The 19953-nt window shown below is 43.7% G+C and overlaps 1 protein-coding gene and 1 long non-coding RNA gene across 2 annotated transcripts in view; one reads left to right on the top strand and one right to left on the bottom strand.

The window, feature by feature from the left end:
- The window catches only part of LOC125129305 (cytochrome P450 7A1), a 29788-nt gene extending 14651 nt beyond the window's left edge, over nucleotides 1–15137 (bottom strand). The window contains exons 1-2 of the mRNA XM_047783884.1: nucleotides 14961–15137; nucleotides 14710–14764 (exon numbers count right to left, since the gene is read on the bottom strand). The gene's annotated coding sequence lies outside the window, so the exon portion shown is untranslated. The remainder of the gene's footprint in view (nucleotides 1–14709; nucleotides 14765–14960) is intronic.
- Nucleotides 12–19953, top strand: LOC125129306 (uncharacterized). Its single transcript, XR_007135447.1, has 3 exons — nucleotides 12–682; nucleotides 17201–17276; nucleotides 19904–19953. It is a non-coding gene; the product is annotated as an uncharacterized LOC125129306 (long non-coding RNA).

Below are 19953 nucleotides of genomic sequence, written 5' to 3'. Positions count from 1 at the left end.
TTTTCAGTCCTGAGTCTACAGCTAAGGGTGGATTTCCCGGGTCCTAGGGTCATATCGGGGCTCTGCTGAAACCTAGAGCAGTTAGGTCCATTAACCTGTAACTTGCTCGAGAAATGATGTGCTGCCACCTGCCTTCACTCATCAAGCTACTTTAATTGCCCTCCACGTAGCCTCAACAAGATGCTTTCCTGAGTTGTTGGCCGGGAACTTGGACTCAGCTGTGTCCAGCTTGAGCTCAAGCCAGTTGGGGCCACAGATCCTCCTCCTGCTCCTGCTCAAATGTCTGATCCGGGACCTTTGACATCAGAGGACTCAAACCCCCACCCTCAGACCCCGCCTCCACAGCTAATTGCACCTGCGCAGGAGGAAGGTTCACTTGCCTTTCTTTCATCTCCAATCACCTCTGCCCGCGCTGCCCACGCTGCCCACGCCCCTACACCAGCCACGCCTTGGCTTTAGTCCATAAATAGCCCAAGCCCCTCACCTTTGGGAGGTGGATTTGCGATTTCCCGGCCTCCTGAGCAAACCCCTTCCGCCGCTGCCAACCTTAGCGTCTTGGTGTCTTGGCTTCTGGCTGTCTGGGCGCTGGGCAAACAAACCTGGTTCGGGAACACTACCATTAACTTTTTTGCACAAACCGTTTTCCAAAGTGGGTGCACTCTTTTACAGTCTAACTAGCAAGGTAAGAAGGTTCCAGTTTTCCATTGTCTCTGTTTTTAGTTATGGCCGTCAGAGTGGATATGAGGTAATATCTCATTATGCGTTTGATTTTCACTCCCCTAATGACTCATCATGTTGAGCATTTTTTTTTTTATGTGATTGTTGGCGGTTTGTAAATCTTCTGTGGAGGATGTCTGTTTAAATCCGCTCATTTTTTAGCTCCGTGGTTGTCTTTTTGTTTGGGTGTAATTACGAGTTCTTTCCGTAATCTGCAGGCCATATCCTCACAGGATTTTCCAACATTTCCTCCCCTTTTGCAGGTTGTCTTTCGCCTTCTTGATAGTATCTTTGGGTGCACAAAGGCTTTTAATTTTGTCGAAGTCCAATTTACCCATTTTTTTAATTGGTTACTTATACTTTGAGTGCCATAGCTAAGAAACATTGCCTAATTCAAGGTCGAGAAGACTTAACGCCTGTTTTCCCCCTAAGAGTTTTACAGTTTTAGTTCTTATGTGTAGGCTTTGGGTCCATTTTATGTTAAGTTTTGTATATGGTATGAAGGTTGGGGGTCCTTGTTCACTGTGTTGTGCAGGAGTATTCAGTTGTCCAGCAGCATTTGTGGACATGAATGTTCCCATTGAAATCTCTTGGTGCAGTTTTTGAAAATCAACTGACGTTCAGGTAAGGATGTATTTCTGGACTCCTTTTTTTGTATCAATCCATGTGTCCATCCTTAGGCCAGCATCACAGTCTTGATTATTATAGGCCTGTAGCAAGTTCTGTAATCAGGAAATATGAGTCCTCCTGATTTGTTGTTCTTCAAAATTGTTCTGGATATTCTCGATCGCTTACATTTGCATGTGAATTTTAGAATGAAGCTGTAAATTTCTGCCCCCCCCCCAAAAAAAGCTGGAGTTTTGATAGGGATTGAATTCTCTCTGTAGATCAATTTGGGGAGTAATGTCCTCTTAACACTAAGTCTTCTGATCCATTAACAGGAATGTCTTTCCATTTATTTAGGTCTTTAATCTCTTTCAATGACGTTTTCAAGTTTTCAGTTTACAAATCTTGCACTCTCTTTGTTAAATTTCTTCCTGGATGTTCGAACCATGGTGCTGTGTGTTAAGAATTGCGTCGCCGCAGAGGTGTGGTTCAGGGCAGGTGGGGTGAAGGATCTGGCGTTGCCACAGCTGTGGCTTGGATTCAGTCCCTGGCCCAGGAATTTCCATATGCCGTGGGTGTATTCCTAAGATATTTTATTCTTATTGATGCTATTTACAAGGAATTGTTTTTGCAATTTCATTTACAGATTGTTCATTGCTAGTGTATAGAAACAAGCTGATGTTGGGGGTGCTGATTTTGCTTTTGTTGAACTTGTTTATTAGCTCCAAGGTTTTTTGGTGGATACTTTGTGATTTTCTTTTTTCTTTCTTTTTTGCATATGGAAATTCCCAGGCTAGGGGTTGAATCAGAGCCAGAGCTTGCAGGCCTATACCACAGCCATAGCCAAACCGGATCCAAGCTGTATCTGCCATCTATCCCATAGCTTGCAGCGGCGCTAGATCCTTAACCCACTGAGCTAGTCCAGGGATGGAACTTGCATCCTCATGGATACTATGTTGGGTTCTTAACCCTCTGAGCCACAACAGGAGATCCTTTACAATTTTCAACATGCAAGAATAATGTCTTCTTGGAGTTCCCATTGTGGCTCAGTGGAAATGAATCTGACTAGCACCCATGAGAACTAAGGTTCGAGATCCTTTACAATTTTCAACATGCAAGAATAATGTCCTCTTGGAGTTCCCATCGTGGCTCAGTGGAAACGAATCTGACTAGCACCCATGAGAACTAAGGTTCGATCCCTGGCCTTGCTCAGTGGATTAAGGGATCCGGCATTGCTGTGAGCCATAGTGTAGATGGCAGATGCGGCTTGGATCCTGCATTGCTGTAGCTTTCGGCATAGGCCAGTGGCTACAGCTCCAATTCTACCCCTAGCCTGGGAACCTCCATATGCCACCCTATAAAAAAGATACTGTCTTCTGAAAATTGGGTTTTCCTTTCAAATATGTATGTCTTTTATTTCCTTTTCTTGCCAGACTGCCCTGGATCTAACGTCAGTACAGTGTTGATAGAAGTGGCCAGGGCACAGATGCCCTGCCTTGTTTCTGACCTTAGAGGAGAAGCTTCATCTTCCACCATTAAAGTATGATGTTAGCTGTGGAGTTTTCAGAGATACTCTTTGTCGTCTTGAGGAGGGGCCCTTCTATTTCTAGGTTTTATTTTCTCTGTGTTTTTATAATGAAAAAATGTTGGATTTTCACTAAATATCTTGTTTGCATCTATTTATATAATCATGGGGGTTTTATCCTTATTAATATGATGTATTTCATTGATTTATTTTTATTTTAATTTTATTTTTTACATGTTGAATCACTTGTGTGTTGCTGGGATAAATCACACTTGGTAATGGTTTATAATGCTTCTCACATGTTGCTGTATTCAGTTTGCAAATATTTATTTGGTTGAAGATTTTTGCACCTGTATTCATAAAGAATATTGGTCTGTGGTTAATTTTTTTTTTTTTCTCTAGGGCTGCACCTGTGGCATATGGAGGTTCCCAGGCTAGGCTAGGGGTCTAATCGGAGCTGTAGCCACCAGCCTACGCCAGAGTCACAGCAACTCGGGATCCGAGCTGTGTTGTGTCTGCAACTTACACCACAGCTCATGGCAACGCCCGATCCTTAACCCAGTCAGCAAGGCCAGGGATCAAACCCCCAACCTCATGGTTCCTAGATGTGTTAACCACTGAGCCATGATGGGAACTCCAGTCTGTGGTTAATTTTATTGTGTTAACTTTATCTTATTTTGGTATCAGATAAAACCGGTTCTGTAGAATGTGAAAGTAATCCCTCCTCTTCTAATTTTGGGAGAATCTGTGAAGAATTGTGTGTTAATTCTTGTTTAAGTGTTTGATAGAACTTGCCAATGAAGCCATCTGGTTCTGAGTTTTTCATTCCAGGAATTTTATTTTTTTAATTTCGACTTCAGTATTTTTCGTGTTAAGGTCTACTCAAAATTTTATTTCTTTCTGCACGAATTTAGAAAGTTTGCATCTTTCTGGAATGAACCCATTTCATTTGGTTTATCTAATTTGTTTGCATACAGTTGCTCTTGGCATTCTCTTATTTTTCTTTTTTGAATTTCTGTGATGTTGGTAGTAATGTCTCCTTGTTTATTCATCATTTTAGTGATTTGAGTCTTCTCTCTTGTCATCTAGCTAAAGATTTATCAATGTTGATCTTTTCAAAGAACCAACTTTTGGTTTTGTCAATTGTATCTATTTTTCTATGTTCAATTTCTTTTATTTTTGCTTTGATTTTTATTATTTCCTTCTTGCTGCTTGATTTGGGTTTATCTTGCTCTTCTTTTTCTAGGTTCTTAAGGTAAAAGGTTATTTGAAATGTGAAAGTTAGGTATTGAAGCCTCTATTATTGTTGAATTGCCTATCTTCTCGCCTAAATTCTGTTTTGCTTCCTATATTTTGAGGCTCGTTGTGTCTGACATTTGCTTACTTTTTCTATTAATGTGCATTTTTAAAAAACTATTAAACATGCCCCAACTATAGCACAAACCAGAAGGTAATATGAAAAGTTAAATTTGTTACTTTGGAGTTCTTAACTTTTTTTCCACTGTTGTGTGTTTGTGCTAGAAATCTGATTGTCAGGTTTTTTTTTAATGTTAATGCTTATACCGCCCTCTAGTGGACATCCATATACACAGACATTTCCTCTGTAGTTAGGGTTACTTCTGTCTGGTTTCCTTAACTCGCACGGATGGAACAATGAACTAGAACCTAGAAAACACTGTAGAAACTCAACTCCTAGAAGCAAAGCCCCGTCCTGCACCCTACACTTTGGAGCCACCAAAACTAGGCTTGAGGAGCCGCCATTCTGTTGCTGTAAACCAAAACACTGGTATTTCCAAAACTAGATGGTAAGACAAAGTGCCAGGACCTGGAGAAGCTCCAAACCCAGAGATGACAGAACTAGTCTGCATGAGCTTTTCCATTCTCACAGCATGTGGACAAAGACTGGAACCCCAGCAGTAGGTCAGACCGCCTGTCACAGCCACTTCTCCACTCATACTGAGCTCTGTGTGGTTTTGCCAGACTGTGAAGAGCTTCCACCCTGATTGTCTTCATGATTTTTCCTTTAACTTTGGTGCTCAGCAGTTTGGCAATGATGTTTTTTAGGGTTTTTTGTTTTTTCCTTCTTGAATCTCTGGCTTGTGTTGTTTTATTGATTTTTTTGGGGAGGGGGTCGAGTGGTGGGGGGGATTCTTGGCTTATCATCTCCTCAAATACTCTTCTACTCCTTCCACATGCTCCTCTGGGACTGCATTTACGTATGTTAGTCTGTATTAGCCCACAGCTGTTCTTTATTATTCTGTTTTCTCTTTGTGTCTCAGTTTCTATAACTCCTATTGACTTACTTTCAAATTCACTGATTCTTTTGTAGCTTCCAGGCTGCTAGTAGGGTAATTGAGGAAATTCTTCATTTCTGAACTCACCTTTGTTTGTTTCTAGAATTTCTACTTGACTGGTTTATGGTTTCCATCTTTCTAATGAAATTCCCCATGTGTTAGTGCCTACTGTCCACTTAGCCCACTAGATCTTTTAACATTTTAATCAGGGTTGTTTTACATTCCCTGTCAGTTCCAACATTTTGGTCATCTCTGAGTCTGGATCTGTTGCCTGCTTTGTTTATTTCTGAGTGGGGCTCATTTTTCTTTTTGTTGAAGCCATCTACGATGAAACTTAAATTCCTTTATGTTAGCAGGAAATAACTCATTGTGAGAGAAGGGAGAGTCTATACTGGGAATTGAGGCTCAATAGGAAGGCTTGGGTGTTTCTGGCCATGAGCTGACTCTGGTTAAATATACAACTGGGGCAGAAAATCAGAATGGTGAGGGGAACTAGAATGTCCCTGATTTGTGCCAGCTGGAGCATGCAGCCAAGGTAGATAAAGCCAGGACTCCCAGAAGGCTGTATCCTGAGAGAGAGGACTAATAAGGAAAAGCTGCTTAGTTGGATACCTTTTAAAATTTATTTTCTTTTGTCTGACATTCTAGGGGTTTTAGTGGAGATGAGGAATTCATGAGAGGTCAAGAGTGAGGTTTCTCTGGAGAAAATTGTCCTTGTGCTGTGTGCTCCCCAGATGATGGGAGCCTGAGGGGTTTTCTTCCCTTATCAGACCAAATGAGGGGGTTCCACAGCTCTCCTCCAGGAGCCTGTCATGCGCCCCTGGCATTTGGACCACCCAGCTGAGAGATTTGCTGGAGCCACGGGGGCGACAGAAGGGAAAGCAGCCCAGCCTCCAGAATTGGGCAGAGAATGTGTCCAGCTGAGTCATCTTGAAGACGACTTGCCCAAATGGATGACCTGGGGGCAGGGGGGATGCTCTGATAGGAAGGTCGCAGGCATGTGGGATGAAGTTTCAAGAGAGCAGGAGCTCAGAGTGAGTTACAAATAAGGGCTTGCTGATGGGAGATCCCCCCGCCTGCTGAGCCCTAAGACTCTACCAAGCAGCCGGTCAGAGGAAGGGCGAAATGGATGAGGGAGGCCAGCTGGCAACCGCCCAAGAGTTTACAAGCTTCAGGCAGAGCTCTCACTGCCTGGTGGGCGGGCGGCAGTGGGAGAAGGGGGTGAGAGGAGGGTGACGTGTAGGAAGCAGCCAGAGGAGCTGTCACTGAGGAGACAAATAGGAGACCACCTTCCTGCAGGTTTCTGATCCTAAGTCAGGTGTTACCTGGTGGAGGGGAGAGGCTTCAGTTGCACACACACAAATCAGACTTGGGAAATCTATCTATAACTAAGACAAGAGAAACTGTGAGATTTGCTGGCAAACTGTTCAGAAAAAAAAAAGTTATGTTAAACCATCATCCCTAATAAACTTATCCTATAAGCCTGTTGAATACATTTCTCAGAGTAATCATTGTTCAATTTTCCTCTAAGATTGTAATTATGCTGTAGGTTGTCTTTGCCCTCCCTGCTCCCGTCTCTCTGTCCTTCTCATCCTCTGTCGTCTTTCGTTATCCTCCTCCTTCCTCTCCATTCTCCTTATTACCAGCTCTGTGCACAGAGGATTTTGTCCCCAATCCTAAGCTGTCAGGGTTTCCTTGTGAAGTGTCCATTGCTGACCACTGTCCACCTTCCTGAAGCACTTGGACCGCTGACCCGCCTGTGGTGGCAATTCTTCAGCTCATGGCTTCTCTCTGGTAATCATTTAATCTAAATTTCCATGTGTGTTGATAGACATGTACATGCTGGCTTTTTTATAACATAAAAAAAAAATCCGTACCTGTACTTTTATCTTGTTTCCACTGTCGTTTATATGTATCTTCTCTCTTCTTTGGTCAGCTTCATCTATTTGAGTTTTTCAAATAACTTTTGATGATACTGGTCAAATCTATGTTTATCATTTCCTGTTTCATTTCTACTTTTATATTTATTCATTCCTTTCTTTGGGACTATTTGATACACTTTGCCTGTTCTCATCAATTGGAGGCCTAGCTTGTTTTCAATCTTTCTAGGTTTCTAATCTGTTTATAAGGCTCTGTTTTCACTTGACTTTCATATTAATGCTGTTTAAAATTATTCATACTCAAAGATTGCAGAAATGCCCTTTTTCTTTTATGACATCAAAGTTAATTTTTCTTCATAAGGCAGTGAGATTCTGAGTGACCAAAGACAGGTGTCAGATGAAGTAGTGGCGATCATTGAGTAACTGAATATCCCCTGCTGTGGTATCTCAACCATATTGTATTTAGATTTCTCCAACATCATTTAAGAGCTGTGTACAGTGAAGAAACTACCCCCCCCCTTTTGTCTTAGGAAGGACACAAACGGAAGAGCTATCTTCACAGACCACCACTGTGGAACAGCCTGGTGGTTGCATCTGAAGGTAATTGGCAGTGATGATGTTTAGCTGTGTAACTTTTTAGTTGTGTTTGTTTTGTTTTGTTTTGTTCCCCGAGGAGCACTGAAAGACAGACTTCTTCCATTTCCCTCAAAGATGTGGGCCAAATCAGTAAGCAAGAGCGAATTTCCATGGAAGCATTATTCAGCAACATCTATGTTCCTCCTTTGCTGCACCAGTTGATAGAAATCTCCCCTCGAGGAGGGCATGGCCTCACATTGTGTGAAACCCTCAACCCTCCTGTCCTAAGTGACCGTGTACGTGATCTACCTGTTTTCCCCAAATGAAGGAAGCACCATGGCATGGCAAATTGCCAAGCAGCCTTATCTAGCGAGGCACAATTTCTAAAGAGTCCGTGCTTTAGTTTACCTCTCAGCGTTTATTGATTGGAAATTGATGGATGTGTTGAAGGCATGAGAACTCTGTGTATCTGGCCATTACCCAGGACACAGTGAAAGAAGATGGCTGTTATGTGGTTCAGCTGCACCATAAACGGTGAAATAATGACGTACAAAGTCAGGGCTGTCCCCCATGGGGGCTCACCCCCCCTGCTCAGAGATCACCGTCTATGAATTCTAAACTGGCTGCTCATTAGGCCATGTGTTGCCCTGTTTTTAGTTTGTTTAATGACTAACTTTATGGCCTCTCTGTATGGTGTTGACTTTTTGTATGGCAGTCGATAACACTGTTTTATGTTGGTTTAAACTGACAGAGATGATCTCGGAGTTTCCATAGCCTCTCAGGCTGTGGCCTTCAAAGCACTATTCACAAGAAGATGAATTGCTTTCATTAGCTCATCATTTATTGAGATTTGGATCAATGTGAGAACTGCCCAGGATCTGCCCAAGCAGTAGTGGTACGATGCGGCCCCCACTGTCCCCTAGGTCTGGAGCAAGGCAGATAGTTTTCAGAAACTGCAGTGACGATGCCAGGGTTCCCAAACCGAGCCACTACCATCTCCTATAGGAATAGCCGCAGAGAAGGGGAAGCTGGGAAGTACCTTGCCCAAGATAAAAATCGAAGACCTCTGGTTAGAAGAGAATGGAGAACTGACATTTCTGTGGATGTGGAAACTTGGGCAGATCTCAGATCTGTACCTACCAAGAGACTCCGATACCAAACCCTAGAACTTGGAACAAGCTCTAATGCTTCAGCAACATCTATGTTCCTCCTCTGCTGCACCAGATGCCTGGTTTTGATCTCTTATTACTTACCCAGCATTTTTCAGTTCTGCTTCCTGTGGGACCTACATATTGAGCATCCCGTGACTTATCATGAAACGCTAGTTCCGAGTTTACCTGAACACGTTTTATCATTCCACAGGTTGTCTATACCTGGTCCACCACAGCTCTTGATTGATCCTAGGTGTTAGGTTAGACAACTTAACCCATAAGGATGACTAGGTCTCGGTGGCTCTAACACACCGCACGGTGAGCTGTGCACAGCCACAGCCCTGCGCAGAGACTGCCAATCTCCTCTCCACTCCCCTTCCTGCCCTGCCCTCTCTTCCACCTCCCTGCCAGCCCCACTCCAGCCCTGCATCCATTCCTACAGCCAGGTCAGAACTTAGCCCTTTCTGTGTGTTCTTATTCTAGTTAGTGTGTTTCTCTGGTCCACGGAATTCTTAATGATTGGCTGCCGTGAAATGTCCCCACCCGGAATCCCTGTCATATAGCACAAATATAAATTTGAAAAGAGTCTCTTTATAGATTCTATCACCTGGAGTCATATCAGTGGACACTTGGTGAATAGCTCATCTTGCTGGTGAAATATTTATACTAAAAAATTGCTGGATATATTCTGGTCTGCTTTCTCACTCTGTTCACACACCACTTGTTCAGACCTTGTCTTAAAGTCTTAACGTGTCGATACCAATTACCAATAATTGTTTGTTTCAAGACATTGGTTCTGCTTATCAATTACTTCAAAAAAGAGTTGGATCACTTCTCTGTAGGTATGTTTGCTGCCTTATAGCTCAGCCTCTTCCCACGGATTCCTCCTAGACATATCACTGGGCATTTTTAAGAGAGCCCTTGGCTGCTTCTCCACACAGAGGCCACTCAATAAGGGCACACTGGTACAATTCAGTCTTCCATAAATATGAGGGCTGATCAGATGGCTATAAGTCATGCCACTATCACTCGAGGGGAGAGTTTCTTATTTTAAATGCTATACATGGACTCCTAGCCTTGAAGAGTAGTTGCTATTATCAAGAGCAAGAGGATCAGGGAAAACATAATGGAAAATAAAATTAAAGGATCAACTTGGAGTTCCCGTCGTGGCTCAGTGGTTAATGAATCTGACTAGGAACCATGAGATTGCAGGTTCAATCCCTGGCCTTGCTCAGTGGGTGAAGGATCCGGCATTGCCGTGAGCTCTGGTGTAGGTCACAGATGCGGCTTGGATCTGGCGTTGCTGTGGCTCTGGCGTAGGCTGACGGCTACAGCTCCAATTAGACCCCCCAGCCTGGGAACCTCCATATGCCATGGGAGCAGCCCTAGAAAAGGCAGAAAGACAAAAAAAAAAAAAAAAAAGGTTGCCAGATCTCAAGTTATAGTTACCACACTCTTTCATCTGCATGTTCAGTATTGACCATTAAGTGGGTATTTTGTAGCTTAGTTCCTAGAGAGTTCATTTAGACAAAGACACATTTCCATTTTTACCTAAATCTCTTTGGCACATAGTAAGTTGTGAATTCCTAATTCTGGTTTATGCAGACTGTTATCAAACTGTTTCCCTGGTTTATGTAAACAAAAATTAGTAAGGACTAAGCAAACAAGGAAAGTTTGATTCTAATCCAAATAATGAATGATAAATATCAGGTCCAGCAATTTTGTTTATGGTTTTTGTTTTCATATTTACTTGATATAGAAAAATACCCTTAAATTTCATAAAATTCATTGAGTCATTTTTAAAAAAAAAAAAAGAAAAAGAATGCCCTAAGTACATTAATTTGAAACCCTTGTTCTATTTTTTCTTTACCCAAAAGTTATACTTGAACAACAGAGTTTGACTACATTAGGGTTCACTGATACCCAGGTTCTTTTCAATACATATGCAAAAATATGCAGGTAGAACATCATGTGCAAGATTTGTATTGAAATGGACAGCCTATCCCTTCATATGCATAAGGTGAGTGATAGTTACTATAAAATTTGTTTCTTACTATTTGCTTTCAAAGAATGATCTTACTGTAAGTATGCCTCTCACATCATTGGAAGAACTGCATGTCAGCCCATCATCACAAGTGTTTTAAGTGTAACAACATGCCCAATACTGTGTTAGGAATAGGACTGTAATACTCCGTGCCGTAACATTTTTATAATGATTCATTCATTAGTGTATAGGCTGGGCTACTGCAAAGCAGTCGTGCTGCTCCTGCTTCATTGTCAGTGCTCCTGAATCGATACGCCTGTAAGTAAATGTGCATTTCTTTTTCACGTCCTCTTTTCCGCTCCAATGTCTGGTGTTGGTAATACATGTAACACAGTGTTTTGTATCCTGCAATATTCTTTTGTATCAGACGAGGTTAATGTAGGTCCTGACAATTCAGTTTGTAAACAAAAAACATCAGCTTTGATTTACAGTACCATATGGAGACTGTATTTTCTTTTCCTTATGATTTTTCTTAACCCTGTCTTGTCTCTAGTTTATTATAAGAATACAATATAAAATATGTATCACATACATGATGGGTGTTAATCTACTGTTATGGGTAAGGCTTCTGGTCAACAGTTGGCCCTTAGTAGTCAAGTTTGGGGGGAGGCAAAAGTTATATGCAGATTTTTGACTGGGTGGGGGGACCAGGGCCACTAATCCACACATTGTTCAAGGATCTGCTGTATTTTAAAAGGATGGTTGTAAATTTCTAAAGGGAGAAGGTGCATTTTGTTTTGATTTTTTATCATTTTGTTATAAATTTCCACATCTTCTGCACTGTGGTCAGAGAATGTGATCTTAAGTGAATTCCACTTTTGGAGCTCTATTTGAAAATGTTTGGTATGGCCCACTTTATCAATTTTTGCTGAGTATTCCATGTGGATTTTACAATAAACTACTATATTGGTATATGTTAAGAGTAGGTTCTATATTCCTTTATGAATAAGAATTATTCATTATACTAAAGTTTTTTTTTATACCCTTACTATTCTTAGTTTGATTTCTGAGTTCTAATGTACTTTCCTACTATGGTTGAGGGTTTATCAATTTCTCCTCATCATTCTGTCAGGTTTTGCTCACTCTGTATTTGAAGCTGTGTTGATAGATATATCCAGTCAGCCCACAGTATCCATGGGTTTTGCAACTGTAGAATCAACCAGCCTGTTCCAGAAAGTTCCAAAAAGAAAAACTTGAATGTACTCACTGTTACAGCATTTACAAGTGTGTTTACAAGTATTTATGCAGCATTTATATTAGGCATTATGGGTAATCTAGAGATGATTTAAAGTATATGCAAGGATTGTGTAAGTAATATGCAAATGCCATTTCATATAAGAGACTTGAGCAGTCACAGATTTGGTGTCCATGAGGGTCCTGCAGCCAGTCCCCAGTGGGTACCAAGGGACAACTGCATAGGTTCATGATTAAGGAATGACTGTCTCATTAGTAAAGCTTTTTGCCATATAGGCTAATTAGTTTTGTATTATTCAAGGCAAGCACTAACATAAAGAAGTTAATATCTCTCTTCCTTTCTTGAAATTTTTAAATTTTTAATGTATGGTTTTTAAATACCAAAGACCTGAAATATGTTTCTGTTGCAGTAGGAAAGCTTCTGTCTTTGAATAGAATGAAATTATCCTTTTCACCTTTATTTTGGTTTCTCCTATCTACCATCCTACTTTTTGTTTGCCAATTACCACTTTCTCTTAATTCCTGTCCCCTTCCTACCTTTGTTGGCTTGAGGATTTATGGGGTTGTTTTTGTTTTTGTTTGTTTTTATCTTTTTAGGGCCGCACCCATTGCATATGGAGGTTCCCAGGTTAGGGGTGGAATCGGAGCTACAGCTGCCAGCCTACACCATAGCCACAGCAATGCAGGATCTGAACCATGTCTGCAAACTACTCCACAGCTCACGGCAATGCCGGATCCTTAACCCACTGAGCGAGGCCATTGATTGAACCCACATCCTCATGGATCCTAGTCAGGGTTGTTAATACTGATCCACGACAGGAACTCCGGGGTTTTCCCTTTATGTTTAATTTTCCTTCTCTCTTGTGGCATAGGAGATAGAGATGTATACACACATGTGTCTGTTCAAAAGCATGTATAGTTGCCATAATATGTATATTGTTGAAATGATATATAAGGAGAATATATACACAGAAGCAGATCTCCAGGATTATGTCCTAATAGTTCTGTACCCCAATTCCTACATCTAGAAGCAACCTGCACTTTCAGATGTTTGGTTACTTTTTAAGAGCTAATGCATATATACGTGTGTGTGAGTGTGTGTGTGCAGACATATATGTGCTACTAGAAATTAACCTTTCAATATGGATAATGCTCTCTTATATTTACTTAGTTGGGCTTGGAGTTCCTGTGAAAGGTTCTTGCCTGCAAATCAGCTCTCCTATCCATCTATGGGGCTAAAATTTCCTTCCGTGCTTCTTCGTGGTAGGACATAAAGCCCACCCCCCACACCTATGCGCATTGCCCAGGTGCTTCTGGGTGTCCAGGGGAGGAGCCTGTCCCACAGGGACCTGCTTGGCATGCTCCCTGTAGCAGGGGGCCTGCTCGCTGCATCAGATCTGGCCTTGAACAGTCGCGTCCAAGGCAGAAGCTAAACATCTCCTGTTTTTGTCGTGGCCATGGGCACCAGGGTGATGTGTAGGAGACAGACTAGTAACCCTCCAAGATATCCACATTCTAATCCTCAGAAACCAAGACTGTGTTAGCTTACACGGCCACAGGGATTTGCAGGTATAATTAGTGACACTGAGCTGGGAGGCCCACCTGTCATCACAGGGCCTTAGAAGGGGCCAGGGAGGAACATAGAGGTGGCACAGAAGCAGAGTTTGGGGTGATGCACTTTGATTTTGTTTTTCTCGTCTTAGGGCCACACCTGCAGCATATAGAATTTCTCAAGCTACGGGTCAAATTGGAGCTGCAGCTGCTGGCCTGCACCACAGCCACAGCCACAGCCACATCGGATCATTAACCCACTGAGCAAGGCCAGGGGTCGAACCCACATCCTCATGAATACTAGGTCAGGCTCTTAACCTGCTAAGCCACAGTAGGAACTCCAGAGTGATGCACTTTTTTGTTATTGTTTTTTATCTTTTTAGGGCTGCACCTGTGGCATATGGAAGTTCCCAGGCTAGGGGTTGAATTGGAGCTACACCACAGCCACAGCAACGCAGGATCGGATCTGAGCCACATCTGCAACCTAAACCACAGCTCACAGCAACACTGGATCCTTAACCCACTGAGCCAAGGCCAGGGATCAAACCCGCATCTTCATGGATATTAGTCAGGTTCTTAACCTGCCGAGCCAAACCAGGAACTCCTCCTGGGTGATGCACTTTGAAAGTGGGGAAAAGGCCCATTTGCCAAGGTGCACAGGCCCTCCTTTCAGAGAGGGAAGAAGGTGCGTTCTCCCCTAGAGTCTGCAGAAGGGACGCGACACCTTGAATAGCCCACAAAACCCATCTCCGACTTCTGACCTGCACAGCGCTAACACTTGTGTGCTGCCCGAAGGCACTACGATTGTCACATTTTGCTACAGGGGCAGCAGGAAGCAGAGGCAGGCAGCCCCTTTCTCAGCAATAGAGCCCTTTGGGTGCGGGTTTCCTACTCTCCCCTTGTCTCTCCTGGACGTGCTGGGCGGTCCCAGCCGAAGAGGCCAAAGCTCTTCAGGACCACCTGTGTCCTCGTTCCCTGCCTCGGACTCAGAGAATGGACAGTGCCGGCCGCCTCTTAGGTGGGACATGGAACGATGCTCTTAGCCCTTTAATGGCTGCAGGAAAGGCAGCGTGGCCCAGAAGGGGTTTGGGGCTAGTGAAGGGTGATGGATTGTTGAGAAATGTGCGGAAGGGAAGCAAGGGACAGGCCCTCTGCCCCGAGGGAGCCCTACCTGCGAGCTGGGCGGACGGCGTGGTCTTGGGCTGACTTCTCGGCTCCGACGTGGCCTGTGGGGGGAAGGAAACCTCTAGGGTCGCATCCTCACCAAGCCGTCCCCGACCCCCGCATCTGGATATTCTTTCAGACGTGCAGGTGCCTCCTGGCCTCGACCCCGGCGCCCCCTTCACTTCTCTGACTCTGTGTCAGAGCTGGTCCCCTCCAAGCCTTGCAGTAACTCTATTTGGGGCACCCCACTTTCCGTACCTAGCGCTGAAGTTTTAGCTGAGCTGTCGTGTAGATTCCGGAAGGTCGCTGTGACTTCAAATCTGAAGGCCGTGGAGCACAGCCGCCTTTCCTGCCAGAAGTCTCTGGGCGCTTTAACCCAACTGGGTCCTCTTCCTCCTCCCTGTGTGAGAAGGCTCTGTCCCTGGCAGTGACTGTGGAGCACGTGGCAGTCTCTCTTATATAAAGTGAGTTAAACCAATGTGACTCAGGGGTTACACCCATGACTGGGCTTGAACCCTTGTTCTGTGACCTATCCTGAATTTTTATGACTAAACTCTGCACATGATATTGTCACTCTCTCTACTGATAGAAATCAGGTTTTACTTATCTTTGACATTTTCTGGGATATGAAAAATGCTCAATATGTATTTAATATTTTGAAATAACACTGAGGCAAAGAACGCAAATTGCCTCCCAATACCCATTCTCCCTTCTTCTTTAATGACAGAATCCCAAGGCTACAAGATGCTACTGCTTAGAACCCTCTGCAACTATATGTGGCCAGTGGGATGTAATTTCAGTGGTCTCTGAAACCTCTCAGAAGGCTTCTGTTGCCTCCCAAATGTGCCCCCTCAATGTGGCATATTGATTATTTTGAAGTTACTTAAGGAATGACCAACACAAGAGAAACATTCTGACCCTCCCGTCTGCTCCCCCCCCCCCCCACTGCCCCATCTGGAAGTAGGACACCCTTATCACCCAGGATTGGTAATTTGGGGCCAAGAAGCTGTACAAACAAACCTTGTTACTACTTTGACTCCCCCCAAGCCCGAACTCTGTTTCCATTCTTCACTAATTGGGCAACCAAGTCTTGGGTCTCTTTGTCCTGTGGCTTCCTCACTAATGTACTGTTTCTTGGTCTAAAACATCCAAAAGCTGCCTGCTTTGGCCCCTTCTTAGGTCCCATTTCTAAAGACCTTTGCACAATTAAAATGTACTTCTTTTTCTCCTGTTAATTGGTCTTGTGCCAATTTTATTATTAGTCCAGGCACAAGAACAGGAGAGGGGTAGAGGGGGAAATTCCTCTGTCCTCACCCCTTCATGAAAGGAGGGAGGGGGCCCGCGCCTTTTGGCCCATCTGCTCTTCCTCTTCTATCGGGATGTGGGTGTGATGGCCGGAGCAGAGCAGGCATTGTGCACCACAAGGTGAGCGATCTTCTCAATTTCTTTTATGTGAGAATGGTTAATGTCTGTCTTGTTTAAGCTACTTTAGGTTTCTGTAGGCAGCTGAACCCAATACTAAATCAAGCATACTTTCTTTTCTTACTTGTTGAGCAAAAAAATGTGGCGAAAGGACTGAGGTAATGGGACGAAAAAAGCAAACCAAGGCAGTGTTAGGATTCTAGGGATGGTGTGTCCCCTAAAGGCTTTCAATGAACAAAATGTATATATAGTTTGTTCTGCTGTCACCTGTGTTTCAGCAATGGGATCGTCCCATACGCAATTGACAGGTGGGGGACGATATTGGTGTAAGAGTGCTGGCCAGCAAATGATTTCCAGGAGATCACGAGCAGACTCTCTGCACAATTAAAAAGTGGACTGTGGCAATATACAGACATCTTAAGAAAGAAATCCTGCAGAGGTACCTTCTTTTTAGTGAAAGTGAGGGCTGGGTTAGTGGTGTCAAAACTGCTGTGCATTTCCCAACATTAAACTGTCTGGTACGCCCGTGGAGACAGAGCAGAAAGTTGCAAAAGTATTGTCCTTTGTGTTTAAAAGAGATGACACCTCCCCTCATTCTATTTCTAATTTTGATAAATCTGGTCTCTTAGAAACAGACGCCTCTGTATCTCAAAGAAGATGCGAGCCCCCAAGTTCAAAGACTCTAGTGGAGATTGACGGAGGCTTTTTTTTTTTTTTTTTAAATAAAGGTTCACTGTTTTTGTTGGTGCTCCTGCTACAAAGTTGGGTGGTGTGATCTGCCCCAACCTGATGTCTTTTAGCCTACATGCCCTGTTGTTTTCAGTGGATGTGTTTTGTGGAATGAAAAGCTCTAAGTGAATGCATATATGATCCCATATAAAGAACTGATGGTTTAAAGGCAATAGTAAGAATAGCATCAGAGTAAACTCTAACCCCAAATACTCCTCTTTCACATCTTAACACCAAGTCTTCAGTCCAGGTTGACTTTGCAGCCTGCTTCTTTCCATGCTTTTCTGGTGTCTTGAAAAATGCAAAGCCTTACACATTTGACCTTTCATGTTCCTTTTCTCGGGCAGCTACTAGAGGATGCTGTCCTCCAAAATGGAGCAAGAAGAGGAGGATGCAGGAGTCAGGGATGCAGGAGAGCAGAGGGTAAGGACCAGGGCGATGGCGATGGAGCTCCGGAAAACAGCTCTGGGGTCCAGGAAGGCTTGTGTTACTCAGACAGGGGTGGGGAAGGAGGTTCCTGGGGAAACAGAGCTGAGGGCATGTGCTTGAGTGTACAGAGAAGTGACGAGACAACGATGAGAAGCTTCTTGCAGCTCTACTGGGGAAACCAGAAAGAATGAGCTGTAAGGCCACATGGGGCCAGTTCTAACTTGATGAAACAAGAGATAGGCCATTTCTGGTGCCTCCCACTCTGTGGTGGGGACCATACGTCCTGCCTTGGCATTTGAGATTTAAGATTTTAAAGGGTAACTCTTGTTCCTTTCAAGAGTTCCACAAACAGCCCTATACTTCAAACAGGAGATTTCCTTGTACGAAGCACGTGGAGTTCTTCCCATTTTCTGTGAGTGGCCACGTGCAGAGGGCTGCTCACCTCCCAGAGTCCTGGTCGGAGAGTCCATCTCTGCACCTTCCCATGGGCGTACAAGTCTCATCACCCTTGTGCTCTTCTGAGGCTCCTTGTCCAGGCATTTGGCTTCAAATATCAGCCGTGTACCCCAGTCTCCCAATTTTCTGTGTCCAGCCCCAGTCTCACACCTCAGAGCTTCTCCTGCTTGTTTGGTCCACCTCCTTTCTGGATGTCACCTTGGGTCACTCTTTGGAGCAGAGGCAAACCCTCAGGAAATCAGACCTCTCAAAACACGCACAGGGAGAGATCACGGAATACCGACACTTTCTGGCTTGGTTTTATTGCGTTTAACTGCACAGGGACTCTGCTTCTCACCTAGTGGTTTTGAGTCCCTTCATTGTGTCCTCTCTTTTGAAGGGCTTTTTGGTGACAACAAGGAATCCAGACTTAAGTTAAAAATTTAACGGTTTGGGAGTTCCGTTGTGGTGCAGCAGAAACGAAGCTGACTAGCATCCATGAGGATACGGGTTTGATCCCTGGCCCTGCTCAGTGGGTTAAGGATCCAGCGTTGCCGTGAGCTGTAGTGTAGGTCAAAGACACGGCTCGGATCTGGTGTTGCTGTGATGTAGGCCAGCAGCTGTAGCTCCGATTGGACCCCTAACCTGGGAACCTCCATATGCTGCGGGTGCAGCCCTAAAAAGCAACAACAACAACAAAATGAAACAGTTGGAGTGTTGTGCATGTGGATAAGGCAGCCCGGTGTTCTCCGGGTTCCAGTGACCCTGAAGGAACCACTGAGCAGGAAAGAAAACTGTCTCGAGCTCCTGCTCTCCCGGCAGCTGGATTATTCTGTTGATACTGATGATTACAAAAATCTTAAGTTCCAAGTTGTTGAAGTGTGGAAAACAGTGTGGCTCCTAGAAACAGGAAAATACGGTAATTCTAGGATTCCAGAAAAGTTTTTTGTTCCTTAGGCATTGTGCCGGGCCTCAAAGACCGTTTAAAGCATAACCCCAGCCCTCAGGAAGTTTCTGTAAGATGAAGTTCTGATTAATACTGAAGAAACCACAGGGAAGGAAAAGCAAAGACTACTTCTGATTACTTTTAAAGCTTTATGGTCAGGACTGTAACAAGAGCTATAGGGTAGAGGTGAGGTCCAAAGTCAAGTTCATACAGGTGTCCTGTTAGCCACACGCAGGAAAGGACATGAATGGAAGAAGCTATAGCAATGTTCCATAGGCTACAGCGCAGGAGTTACACACTTTCCTGGCTGTATTTTTAGATGTAAGCACAACTAAAATGGTTGATTCTGCACATCTGGAACTCTTGGGGCCGCGTGTAACTTGGAACCAAGATTTGGCATCCTTTCTAAGGGTGTGTGTTCACAGCGTGGGGAGGAAAGCCAAATAGAATTCCACAGTGAAAAGCAAATACAATTTTTTTTTTTGCTGCATGGAAAGAACCCTCGCCTGTTGTGGGGGAGAAACAGCAGCCAGGAAAGGGCGGGACAGAGGGCAGCCTGAGGGCAGCCTGAAGGCAGGGTGGCACGTCTCCTGAGGAACTGGGATAGATGTATTCAGATATTTCAATGACTATGGGTTTAGTTGGCGAGGGGGGGGGGTCACACCCACAGCATGAGGATGTTCCTGGTGCTGGGGATCAGACCTGAGCTACTGCAGTGACACTGCCAGGTCCTTAACCCACTGAGCCACAAGGGAGCTCCTGGTTGTACATTCTTAATGGAACCCAGATGCTCTTAAATGTTCCAGAGATGATTAAAAATTAAACTGAATATAAGTGGTCACAAAATATTACAGTGTTCCTATAATAGTTCTGAACATCGATGTACCAGAAAAACCGCATCCTTTTACCAGCATGGCTATTTCAAAGCTACCATAGTAAATGTTTATGTATTGATAACTTTTTATACTTTTCTACTGTAGGAATCTTGTACAAAGGGGGGTAGGATATGTTTACATTTATCTCCTTGCAATTTTTATTCATCGTGGCCAGTCCAAGAAGGTAGAAAATACAACCTTGAAACAAATGACCCAATTGAAACTCCTTTTTGATAAAATTCTTTTTTGTAAAACTCACATTATTTTATCTTTGCTTTAAAACTTTTCAGTAGCCCCACAAAATATTTCTATGTTGAGGCAGGAAAGAATTTCTAAACATGGTAAAATTTGTTTTATCTTTTTAGGAAAACAAGATTCAACATACAGACTTGAAAGAAGAGCCAAGTGCCATCCT

Source organism: Phacochoerus africanus, chromosome 6 (genome assembly GCF_016906955.1).
Source record: "Phacochoerus africanus isolate WHEZ1 chromosome 6, ROS_Pafr_v1, whole genome shotgun sequence".
NCBI lineage: Eukaryota > Metazoa > Chordata > Mammalia > Artiodactyla > Suidae > Phacochoerus > Phacochoerus africanus.
Note: the sequence above shows the minus strand (reverse complement) of the source record. Positions and strands in the feature narration are given on the sequence as shown.